Source organism: Palaemon carinicauda, unplaced genomic scaffold (assembly GCF_036898095.1).
Source record: "Palaemon carinicauda isolate YSFRI2023 unplaced genomic scaffold, ASM3689809v2 scaffold600, whole genome shotgun sequence".
NCBI classification, from domain to species: Eukaryota; Metazoa; Arthropoda; class Malacostraca; order Decapoda; family Palaemonidae; genus Palaemon; species Palaemon carinicauda.
This window is the reverse complement of record NW_027171873.1, coordinates 61,042-74,278: the sequence shown is the minus strand read 5'-3', so window position 1 is coordinate 74,278 and position 13,237 is coordinate 61,042. Positions and strand designations below refer to the sequence as shown.

The 13,237-nt window shown below is 37.3% G+C and overlaps 1 long non-coding RNA gene across 1 annotated transcript in view; it reads left to right on the top strand.

Annotated features, from left to right (window-relative positions):
- Nucleotides 1-10,951, top strand: part of LOC137637249 (uncharacterized) — a 29,792-nt gene extending 18,841 nt beyond the window's left edge. The window contains exon 4 of the long non-coding RNA XR_011043495.1: nucleotides 9,557-10,951. This is a non-coding gene — a long non-coding RNA (uncharacterized lncRNA). The remainder of the gene's footprint in view (nucleotides 1-9,556) is intronic.
- The last annotated feature ends 2,286 nt before the right edge of the window (nucleotides 10,952-13,237 follow it).

The window sequence follows — 13,237 nt, the reverse complement described above, 5'->3', positions numbered from 1 at the left end:
TATTTACGGAGAGGCCTAAACCAGTTATTCCCCCTGTGGAGTCGGGTCATCACCGAGTAGGAGCGGTCATAACTATCTCCGAGTATGAACCAGGTATGACTAGTAGAGTTATGTCCTCCATACCTCCTAATTAAGCTTCCCCTTCAATGTTTTCCTGTCTTGAATCTTTTAATTTTGCCGGATTTCTTGTCACCCAACGTTCTCAACGAATACTTTGGTAATGGCTGACGTCCTCCTCCCCCGTCCTCTTCCCCCGTCCTCTTCCCCCGTCCTCCTCCCCCCTTGACTCAGGAATATAAGACCAGGAGATCCAACGAAATCAGATGGACACCACAACTTCTTAAATGTAAGAAACCGTCATCAGGTCTGAAACTTCTCAAGATAAACTCGAGAAGACGACCGGATCGTTAAAAGAGTTCTGTAAGGAATCACTCTTAGACTAGTTGCAGTGGGTTTACTTGACGTGTAACATATGAATCTAACGGTAGTCTTCCTTAGAAATAGTTAGTCAAGAACAAAGACTGTTCAGGTCAAATAGAACTCTTACTAGGGATTATACTAGAGTGGGGAGCCTTCCAAGACTACTCCTTGATTAAGGACACTTTGGGAGTTTTGAAACAGATCTAGTTCTAGAACTTGGAGTAGGCCTTGTTTGAGGCAATTAGAACTCTCCTCCCCCGGAAGAACTAACGTCATGTTATCAGTGGATCTGCCACCTTTCCTGTTTCTGGTTCTATGAACAAATCCAAACTCTGGTGGGAAAAGATCTCAGGTTCCCTCTTTCACAGTAGCATCTCTCAAAGAGGTTCCCAATCCCACGAACAACTAATTTTTCTGTCCCGTAGAGCAGTGTTAGTTTTTCTTATAGAACAAATAGCTGGGACATATCACTCCCTCTTTGTTCATGAGCTCTGGCCACTCCAGAAGAAATTAGTTAGCGACACGTTCTCTCGAGAAGTAATAAAGACTATCAGAAGAATCTATGCATGCTTAGGGAAGTGTCGCTAGGGACCTCCCCTAAGCACACTATTTATATGGGTTTGCCGTAACCTTAGCGTTCTGCAAAACTACTTGGTAATACTAGACCCAAAAACCATTTTGTTCGAGTTTTGACCAGTCCAAAGAATGTGTTCAGAAACACCGTCTCTGATTAAGAGAAACTATCATAATAGTTTATACATCCTTGGGAAGCGTCGTTAGGGCTTCGAACACAATATGTGTAGGCTTGCCGCAACCTCAGCGTTCCGCAAAACCACTCTGTAGTACATGTCCTCAAGCTGGTGAATGGAAGGGAAAACCCATCTTCGGACAATTACCTTAAAGGTGGCACATTCAAGCCTTTGGACACCCTCTTGATAGGTATTATGATAGTCACACAACAAATTACCTAACTGTCAGTTCTCATGGGACATGTGCTGGTTCTAGCCTCAAGCCTAATTGTTCTCGTCATTATTTGCTAAAGAATTTCAAGGCAGATGATGATCTTGATTGGACTCGAAGCCTGCTTTGGGTTTTCACCTCTTTCCTTCAATATTTAATGATATACTAAAAAATGGTTCTTTTATTATGTATTACTTGATGTTCATACCACTTTACCCCTGGCAAAGATTCCCATTTTGGATTTGAACGAGCAGCCTTGCCTCGTTGTGAGCCGGATACTCTGTTCTCTTGACAGTTCTCTTTGATTGCTTACTATTATTTACATTAATTGTATCAGGGAAGGGTAGAACACTCAACTTCATGGATACTTCACTCCTGAGGAGAATTGGAAGTTTGGCTTTGCCTTTTTACAAGCCGGCTACACTGCCCTCTAACGATTTGCGTCGATCTTTTGTTATTACTCATGGTAATTAGGTTTTCGAGAGAGGAAGGGTTATACCTCTTAACTTTATGGAGACCTTCCTCCTAAGGAAAACTCCATATAAATGACTCAAAAGTTTGTATCTGCGTAGGAGTAAACTACAAATTTTAAACAATTCGTATTTTTCGTAGCTATACAAACCCGAGTCATTTACCAAGGGTCCTGCCTCAACTGCCCTGTAAGTCTTTGACCAGGTGAGTGTTATGAATAGACATTGTGACCAAGTGTCCTCTTGCTCCTTGCACATCCGCTGTGTTTACCCAGGAATGAAGCAGGATGCAATCAACCAAAGTTTTGATTGGCAAGTCATAGAAAGCATCATTAGTAGTTACCTCTTTTAAATGACACTGTGTTGTATAGCTAGGAAAGATGAAATTATATAAAATTTCCAGTTTTTAGAGGTTAGAACATTACATTAATATCTAGTAAGAAAAAGGAGTGCAAAACTGTATCTCTTACTCTAAGAGTTATCCTCCTGCCTCTTATTGTGACCAGGTATCACTTAAATGACTAGGATTTAGTTCTTTCTTTTTAGCCATATTGTGAATAGGAATATTTTTCAAGTGGAAAGTTGGGGTAAAATGCCACTTTTTCCAGAAATAATGTTATATTGCAAAGATCCAATTTTCATTATTCCTTTTTTTCTTCAGTCATATTATGAATCTTTTTCACCAGAACGTAACATGACCAATTTCCTTCCCTATCGTCTGCTTACGAGTCAGTCTCTTGCCATGAATGGCAAGACAATTCTATCCTGTTCGTAATACTAGGCAGGCAGTTAATTCTAATAGCCAGGCCTTCTCCATCACGAGGCTCAATACTACGCAGTACTCTAGAAGTTTTATTCCAGCTGTTACCAAGTTGTGGAATGATCTTCCTAATCGGGTGGTTGAATCAGTAGATCTTCAAAAGTTCAAAGTTGGAGCAAATGCTTTTTTGTTGACCAGTTGACATGAGTCTTTTTATAGTTTATTTATGACATATTTGTTTTTGATGCTGTTAATAGTTTATATATGACATGTCTGTTTTGACGTTGTTACTGTTTTTAGAATGATTTATTGTTAATTTGTTCTCTTCATTTATTTATTTCCTTATTTCCTTTCCTCGCTGGGCTATTTTTCCCTGTTGGAGCCCCTGGGTTTATAGCATCTTGCTTTTCCAACTAGGGTTGTAGCTTGGATAGTAATAATAATAATAATAATAATAAAAGGAAGAGTTTCAAGTTAATTTCTCAATAGGAACCAGGGGCCTAGACCCAGATCGTTCATCATTTATGATTATCAGATTCGTAAATATTTAGATCCAGGTGAAGCATTAGGTTTTATGAGGATATGCATCTTTATCTGCCATGGTGTTGGCTATGGAGAACCTCTCCATGCTCAGGTGATTGGGAGTGGTTTCTTTATGAGCCCCCCAAGTGCATGTTATATGTTAGGAGTACCACTCTCTAATCACTATATACACCATGATGGTCTTGATAAAGCAATTTTCAGCTAAAGAAAATTCTAAGGTTGATCAGGTCATCAAGTCTACCCACCCCCTCTTGGCAGGGGAAGGTCTATGTGCATATGGAAACGCTAACTCCTACCTATTGAACTGGAGGAGCTGTCATAACACAGGGCACATCTAGTGAATGACTTAGTCATTCAACATCAGCATTTACTGCCTCTTAAGTCGTAGCATCTAGAGACTGTATCAGGGTCGCCGTTCCAATCAGACGCTGCTTCGATGTAGTCCATGCTATGCTTCATTTTGTGCCTTGTGCTCTTTCTTTGCTTTCAGTGCATTTGGGATTTTGAGTGTTTCTCAAGTGAATATGAGAACTTGCCTCAATCTCGAAGGAAGGTCCTTCTGGCACCTGTCATGGTAAGCAATGCTTCTTTATCTCAACTTGTGAATTTTGTTTGATTTGGGAAAAATCAGATAGGTGTCGGATTCCTCCCCTTTTGTGTCTTCCTCTGCTGAAACTTCTGGCCTTTCTCTTTCAAATCCATCCTTATTGGAGTTTACCATAATAAAGATTTAGCTAAAATTAGTGCATGGTGCAAATTATGGGCATGAAGTTGAACCCTAACAAAACTCAAAATGATTGTAAGTAGGGCGAGGACAGTCGCTCTGTAATTGTGTTTCTTTATCTGTGTATAACTTTTAAATTTTAGGTGTGATTCTTGATAGCAAATTTACTTTTGAGAAACACATTCGGTCTTTCTCTTCTTCAATTGTACAAAATGTTGGTGTATTAAGAAATTCTCAAGATTTTTGGTGATCAACATATTCTGAAGAAGTGTTTTAATTCTTTCATTCTGTCTTGTTTTAGTATTGATCTCCTGAGCTGCTGAATCTCATTTCAACTTTTTGGACAGGAACTTGAGGTCTATTTGAATGTCTTATTTCTGGTGTAAAAATTAATCTCTTCCAGTGTTGTTCAGTTAGTTCGTTAGCCTATGCATGTTGCATAAAATTTTTCATAATTTTTGCTACACTATGCATTCACATCTTCCTGGACAGTACCATCCTCTTTTAAAACTAGGTATGCAGTTAATTCTAATAGTCATGCTTTCTCTATCATGAAGCTCAACACTACACAGTATACTAGAATTTTCTTCCTTAGCTATTTGAATTAGTGGAATTTAAAAAGTTCAAGCGTGCAGTGAATTTTTTAATGTTGAACATGATGATATAAGTCTCTCTTTTATAGTTTCTTGTCTGTTTATTTCCTTTCCTCACTGGGCTAATTTTCACTGTTGTAGCCCTTGGGCCCATAGCATCCTGATTTTCCAACTAGGGTTGTAGCTAAGTGAGTAATAATAGTAATGATAATGATGACCTTTGTCCTTTCAGGCCTATCTAGAAATGGAAATACTAACATAACTCTTGCTATGGTTGTCCATACTGTATATCAGTTAAAGTAGCTTCAGGCAATTTTAAACCTAATCCCAGATAATTGCAGAGTTTTAAGAGGAAGTGTACAGGGGAGGCATACCCGTCATTTTCCTCGTTTCACACTAAATCTGGTGCCTGCCTTTGGAAGGAGCAAGTGTCCTTGTGACTACCACAGAGTGGCAAGTTGTTCCTGTTCTTAAAATATTTTATTTTTCCTTGTTTCCTTTCCTCATCAGGCTATTTTCCCTGTTGTTGCCTCTGGGCTTATAGCATCCTGCTTTTCCAACTAGGGTTGTAGCTTATCAAGTAATAATAATTATCTAGAACCAAAAGTAGCTTATCTAGCGTTGCCCTACTTTACTGCAACCATCAGTAGTCCCTCAGTAGTGTTGATGAAAGACAGCATGACTTCAGAGAAGTATATTTACAAGCAAGGAGAGACTGTTACGCCCCCTTTGCTAATAGTCAATGTGAATGTCATTCTCCTCTCAGCCTTCTGCATCCCAGTGAAATAAGTGTGATAGGAGTAATAGACAACCAGTCAACTAGGATGATAATTGCTTCTGTTTTGTCTTTGAATCGTTCAGTTCTGAGAAACCCATCATTTGCGGTTCCTCTATTATAAATAGATTTGAAGATTTTTTGGATCTAAAATTAGCAGCACATTATTCTCTAGTTCTGTTCCAGATGCTGGCCATCTTTCCTGGGAGGGGATTGATGTTTTAAGACCCCAGTCCTGAATAATCTATCAGGTCCTAAAAAGATCTGAATGCCACCAGACCTACTGGTAAGAACAGCTTCAGGTAGAGTGGTACCTTAACTTTATAGATCTAACTGCAGAAGTTCAAAGGAAGCTTCCAGATTGGCCAATTCTGCTGTGATAAGTGCACTTAATGAAGTTCCATGTCGCTCCTTTATAAATACTGTATCTCCACAGTTAAAGTTTACCTACCACCTCTGAAAAAGGGACTCCGAGACTGACTCCGAAGTAACTGAGATCCCTGTCACTGGTGTCATCTACAGAACACTGCATCATTCTAGACCACTATTCTTGATGTTTATGAGCGCATGGTTATCTTTGAGAGAAGCATCTGATGGGGCCCCTCCCGAGGCATATATACGTGGTAATGCAGCAACTATGGCTTCGTACCATAATGGCACCTCTTACTCCCCTCAACAAGGCTTCAGATCGAGACCTACTACTAAAGACAGTCTTCCTTTTAGCTATAGCCTTATCAAAAAGAGTGAGCAAACTACGTGACCTATCTTATTTTTTTCACACTCTAGAGGGTGGAAAGATCTGTCATTTACTTATGTTACAGAATTTGTAGCCAAGATCCAAACTCTTTCTAATTATGATACCAGATTTCACTCCTCTACAGTACTGTCATTTAAGGAGGTAACTGATGATTTGCACAGTTTACTTTTTCCTGTAAGGGCAGTTTACTTATACCTTAAGAGAATGCTCCCTGCCACCTGTCCTTCCATATCTTTGTTTGTTAGCGCAATTCAAAACAAGAAAGGCGTGTCCAAGATCATAATCTCCTTCTGGTCACGGGGATGTGATTATGAGAGTTTATATCTTTGGTAAAAGCCCATGACATTCTTGGTCTTTGCTCAACCTTAGCGTTATGCAATAACCACTCGGAAGATATGGAGAGAGAGGCTGTTTGGAGAGCCTTCAAACCCTCGGGTTACCTAACCCCCTCCCAGGGCTCACAATATTCATGGGCTTGCTGCTACTATAGCTTCCTGCAAGATCCAAACTCCACCTCTTTGTGTCAACTGATCTGACTTTCATCACTCGAGAAGGGACTGAATTACTACTATGCCCTTTTAGGGCAGTCTATCTCTATTTGATAAAGACTGAACCTTGTCGAACCCAGTGTCTCCAACTTATTTGTCAACAATGGGTAAAAGAAAAAGAGTAACTAAAAATAGTTTCTCTTTGATTACAAAAGACTATTGTGAGGCCTCTATCCCTTTGGAGCTCTTCTCCAAGGGCTCATAATATCCGTGGTCTTGCCGCAAAGATTTTCACTAAAACCATTGGATATCGTAGGTACTTTTAGCAGGAACTTGGAAGAGGAAAACTACCTTTCTTATTTGATAAATGGTGCATACAAGATCCTAGACACCTGCACTCTTAGCCTTGTAGTGGTTGTCTCCCAATAATTGGTGTAGAAGCTATGTTTCAGCAGTAGTGTTATAGTATCAACTCGTCAGTTTCTTATTAATACCTGATGTGTGGGCTGATTTTAAGTAACCTTTTGCCCCATCCTAACTCTTGTGGCTGTGGTAGTATCGGCACTGATGGACATTCAAGGAGGTAATCACACCTCTGAATCATGGGGATACTTGAATGTGGTGAAAGGGTTTGTGTATTGCCATGATCAGAAAAACTACTAGTCAAGGACACCATACTAGGTTTTTTTGCTGTGAATACTTACTGTGTAGTTTGGACCTCGTACCAGAAAGTATTTATGTATTTATGGTGGGGATACCTGAATGTGTTAGCCTTGCCAAAGCAAGTCTGATAATTACACAGCACTCGTATGCACTGAACGTTGGAAGGTTACTTTCTCTCTATGTCCCACAGTTTGTGGTGAGGACAGATGACCTGTCAATACGGGATTCTAGCAATCGAAACGATCTGCTACGGTTCTGTGAGGGCGTTTTGAGATGTTAAATCAAAAGAGAATATTTCATAGCTCCGAATCAAAGCTTAAGAGAATGATCTCCAAAAACTCTTTTTTCCTTCTGGCTTTTCAAAACTATCAGACGTTCCTACCACTCTTTGGAGGTGCAAGGCACTGGACCCTCGAGAGTGAAGGCACACACAGTCCGGAGTATCCGGGTCGGTTTGCCACGTCAGTTTTGGTCTTCAGAACTTCCCCTTCAGGATAAATCTCCCATTAAAAATTGATGGTTTGTTACACCTTCAAGTTGCACAGCCCTCCTCAAACACCTCGCAGGCACCTCGGCCAAAGGTCAAAGTTAAGGCTGAGCTGCCTCACCTTCCACCCAATGAGCGGCTATGTTTACCTCGTTAAAGTTTAACAGCTGTTCAGCTGCGCTGATTGTCATGCTACTATTAAGAGTGTCGGGTTTTATTTGGTTAGGAAAAATACAAATTACCTTAAATTTGTAATCATTAGCTGCTCATCACTTTTCATTTCTACTTGGTTCTGTCTGACGTTTACCTTGTAATACTGTATTACTAGATATTTTATTGCAAATTCCCTGATTTATATTTTTCGTTGACTTTTTGTTGTTGCTTTTGCTTATACTGTATATCCTAATTTCACTGAAAGGCCACTATATTAAATCCCGTCTGTTGGTTTAGTATTCTTGTTTCCATTTAAATCATGCCCTCCATGCAGGGTCCTTTGCTGACGTGTCAATTTACAGGTTGGGACAATCTTGCAGATTTCAGCATTAATTCTCTGGTGCCCTTTATACTAGGTACAGTAAGAATATTCTTTTGGAATTATAATGGCATAGCATTATTATTTTTGGTGCCACTCAGTCATGAAACTTGTTTTTAAAGTTTGCCTTAAAATGTACCCATCACAATCCCACATGAAACTGGTGCCCTATTTCTCGCTACTGTCAAATCTTAAAAGATTTCGCCTTGTTTCTCAATCTTCTGTCATTCAAGAGATTTATATAAAGTTTCCCTCAATTTTTAATCTTAATCTTAAGAGGGTATCGTGTAGAGAGAGGACCTTTCACCCTTTGCCTTATGCTTATCGGATTAGATTGTTCTGAAGGCTCTGCATAGCATCGCTATTTTTGGTCTCACTGTTTCTATGTTTTCTTACTTTCATCATAATCCCTTTCGGGTCTTTGTAAATAGCCGTCCAGTTTCTGTTTTAGCCCAAAAGATGTATAGGGTTGCGTTTTCACACCACTGATGTCTATCCTGTGTCATTTTAAGCGGCTAGTCTCTGCCACCTCCTTGTGGCTAAAAATGTTGATAGACTTTGTAAACATGGAATGGGTCTTTTTTTTATTGTGTGGGACCAGTTCCTTAATGTTTTTGGCTCCCAATTTCCAGTTTCCTTTTGAAATTGTCTATCATTGAATCATTTTAATTGTTACCTTGGTCTAAAGTTGCAGAATTGTAGTACTTCAAACTTGTTTAAATGAAAAGTTTAGTAAAATACAAGAATTATTTAAACTTTTCAAGTTCTCTCCTTGTTTTGAGAAATTTGTGAAGTTACCATAACAGTTACTTTATTTTTCTTTTCTGTAATTGTTTACCTGAGAAATTACTAGAAATATTATTGCATATGTTTCTCTTGAATTGTCATCTAATTTGCTGTACCTCTTAAGTAAATAGTCATATTTGCTAAGTTTTACTGATTAATTAGTACAATTTGCTGAGTAATGTCAATATGTAATCTGTTTATGTACAGTAGTTATGATAGTAGAGAGGTTATGATTTTGAGATGTTCTACTTTCATTTAGCTTATTCCCAATCTTGCTTTGATAGAGAATCAATTCACATCCTTAAGACAAGTTTAGATTTTTAAAAGTTTACTTGAATCTTCAGTGCTTTTCAAGCGCAAACTGAAATTACCATTCAAATCTGAAGTTAGTGAATTGAAAAACCTTGTTTATATGTTTTTGATTGTAATTTTTTTATGGGAAGTAGATATATATTTGTATTCAACATGCTAATGTCTAAAGAAATGATTAATTGAACAAATATAGTTTGGCAAAGCCTTCTTTTTTTTTTACATAAATTTATTTCCCAGCCACTACAAAGTTGACATATCTTTTATGGTATTTTATTTTGTATTTCAGATTTTAAAGTTAAATTTGATGTCTGAAGCTGTCGCTACCTCGAATTAATCAAAACAGATAATTGCAATACTTAACCTGGGAGTAGGAGTCTCCAAAAGTTCAGACATCTTCACAACACGGTAAAAAAGAGGCTACGAACACAGAACGCGTCTGGATATCACGGTGTTAAGAATGGAATGATGGGAGGCGCGTGGGTGGGAGTGGTAATAGCGGGCAGTAGTCGGATGTAGAACGGCACCTCGTAATTACGGGAGATGTTGAGGAAGGAGAAGACTAATTGGTAAGGGACCTCTGATAGGGGCTTTAACACGCTCCAGTTACTATACCGACACCCTATTAGGGTGAGCGAGCTGGGTATATTCCTGGCATTCCATGCAACTTTTTTTCTCTGGTATATTTAGCAGCATTTATACCTTAGAAATGGTGCTATAAGGAGCATTTCACAGAGCAACGCAGGTCCTTCGCCTAGAAATAGATTTTCCCTATGTCAAAATCCCTGTCAATCAGAGAAGGAATTTATGGTAAAGGTTAAATGAAATTTAGTATAATGATCATGTTGTACGAACAATGGGGTATCATACGAATTTTCTTGTCATAGTGTTTATTAACTATGGAAACACTATAAGTAAGTTAGGGAGTGTACATGTAAGAGAGAGTCTTCAAATGTCTTTGTTTTCACCAAATGCCTAACAGATATATTTATCCATCTTTATTGCCCCCTTTTCTTTGTCATATAAATATTTATGTAAAATTTCTTTAGACTAATTATGTTTATCCACTTTTAAAGGGTGCCAAATCTCTTGCCAAAGTCAGAACCAATCTCAATCAGTTTAAAATCCAGTAAAATATTTATTGTAAAATTTCTTTAGATTGATTGTTTCTTCAATTTTAAATATTGCCAAAGTCAAAAGAGATTTCTATCAAGATAAAATCCAGTGAAATATTTGTGTAAATGCTCTTAGACTAATTTTTTTTCTATTTTAATTGCTAAAACTTTTGTGTTAATAGATTTATACTTAACTTTTTTGGTCAAATATCTGACTTATGGTAATAACTGCATTGGTTAGAAGGTATCTCAGTTTGCATTTTAATTTCCAAGTGTTTACATTTCATTACAAGAATAATTTGTATCACTGTACACTATGTATCATGCATTTGAGTTATTAGACCACAAAATTTAGCAATTGTGGTCAAAGTTTTAGATGTAAAAGGATTTTTTTTCACAGTTGACTGGAGAGAGCTTGTCAAAGTCACATAAATATACTTATGAATCCCAAGGATTCTTATGGTCGTCTTTGTGGGTCATTGACTAGATCTCTCGAGTCAGTTGTGCAAAAACCATTTCACATCCAAAACTTTGACCACAATTGCTAAATTTGCTGGACTATTACATAAGTTTACAGCGATGCAAATTATTCTTGTACTGAAATGTAAAAACTTGGAAATTAAAATGCAAACTGAGATACCTTCTAACCAATGCAGTTATTACTGTAAGTCAGTCATTTAACCAATAAAGTTAAGTATAAATCTATTAACACAAAAATGTTGGCAATTAAAATAGAAATGCACAATACATATATCATGAAATTTATGTAAAATTGTACTATGTAAAAAAATCCTTATGCTTATATTGTGAAAATGAACTTTAAAAAATCTCCTATTTCTATGTATAAAAAAATTAAGGAAAATAATAAAGGAAAAATTTAGAAAAAGAAACTTTTATTTCCCCCATAAAAATACAAAGGTAAATAAAGGAAAAATTTAGAAAAAGAAACTTTTATTTCCCCCATAAAAATACAAAGGTAAATTATAACAAAATAAAAAAATAAATTTTTTTAATTTTTTTTTTTCCGGACATATTAGTGTCCCCCCCAAATAAGGGGCTGACCTCATAGAAGTTGCATTTGCTGGCTCTACCTGCTTCCCAGCATACCAGAGAACCTTATATAGAAGCCGAACAGTCCCGTAACGTCTCCTGTGACGAGTACGGTGACATTGTCTCATTCCTCCGAATGGAGAAGTTGAAATTGTATGACAACTCCTTGTTTACTGGAAGCAGACTATCACTGGGACATTTCCCAGTTGGTTAAAATTTAAGGAAATGGGTATCATTTGTAACAAATGATAATTAAAGTCCAGGAATATCATAACTAGAAACTGCTGCTGCGGACAATTTTTTATCTTGTTGAGAGAATACTTAGAAGGAATTCCAAGTGTTTCAGTATACCACAGTACCAAAAATATCTCTGAACACAGAATCTTGAGGAAAATTCTGAATTTTGTAACTCAATTATCAGTTTTTAAAGTTCCATTTAGTCTTGCTATTCAAAATCATGACTTATCTGAAGCAACAAATAGAAGTAAGGTTTTTAATTCCTTGCAGTGATCTAAGAACATCTTTGACATTACAGTTTCATATACCATTTGAATAACTTTGCCAATCAAAGGGAATCCTGCTTAACTATACCTGGAGAGTGATGTTCTAAAAATCAGTACAGTACTTAGATAATGTTACCATGGACCTGATAGTTAACTCTTTATTAGACACTTCATAGGCAATTCAGTTTCGTTAACATATCCTAACCGTATAATATACTGCATAGCCTAGAATCTAAGTCCAGTTTACAAAACTAGAACCTTCAGAAAGCAGAAATATTAGCCGTAACTCTTCCACACATCTTTGAGAGCAACAATATTTTAATAACCAAAATATGTTAAACTGCATAAAAGCAACATTTGTCAAAGTACAAATTAATCTTTAAACACAACATTTAATGTCTGGCAAATGTCTCTCTGGATTTAAGATTATCTGGATTATATCAAAGTGTTTCTCTACTACTTTTCAAGTGGATATATATCTTTAATTTGGTCCGAATAAGAACAATTTCAGGTGTTATCTTAATTAAACTCAAGTTGTTGGTAATGTAACATTTAAAACTCCAAAAGAAACTTTAATATTTAAACTTGTATCTTACGTTACAACTGACATTAAAGTATGAACTTATCAATGCCATCATTTATTAAATGAAAAGAAACAGAAGACTAAAAGACTAAAGTATCCCCATTTAAACCCGTGAACATGAACGAATTATCATTAAAGTTCAGACATTTATAGTTCACTTTAGCGTCTCAAGTCACCACTGAGGACAGGAGTCCTCATTTCAAGTACAGTCCAATATACTTGGATGAAAAAGCTTTATAGAAAGCAGCAAGACCAAATACACGACCAAGGTTAAAATTCGTGCGATGTTTCTCAAATGCAAAAAAGACTCCGGAAAAGGGGATGACATCAAATGCAGGGTACTACCCCGACACCCCGGCTTCACCCCAGCCGGCTATGTGCCAGATCGGACTGACGTCGCATTCCCCTACACCGACGAGTTAGCACAGGCAGCGCACCCTTCGAGGGGGCACTGAAAGACATGGCATTGGTACTAAGGTAAACCCTAAATACCAAAATGCATCTGTCAGTACTTTCCTTGGAGGGTGACTGCCTGACCTTTACATTAAATCTAAATGTTTTTACATATTCAAGTTATTTCCTGCATATTCTGTAAACCAAAAGATAAAAATAAGGTTGAAATGTGCCCTTCTAAATTGTGGTCTCTTGAGCAAATGGCTGTCTCTAATAAATGTTTGGCCTTAATTTGTCTTATAACATGATTGCTGTCTTCATTTCGA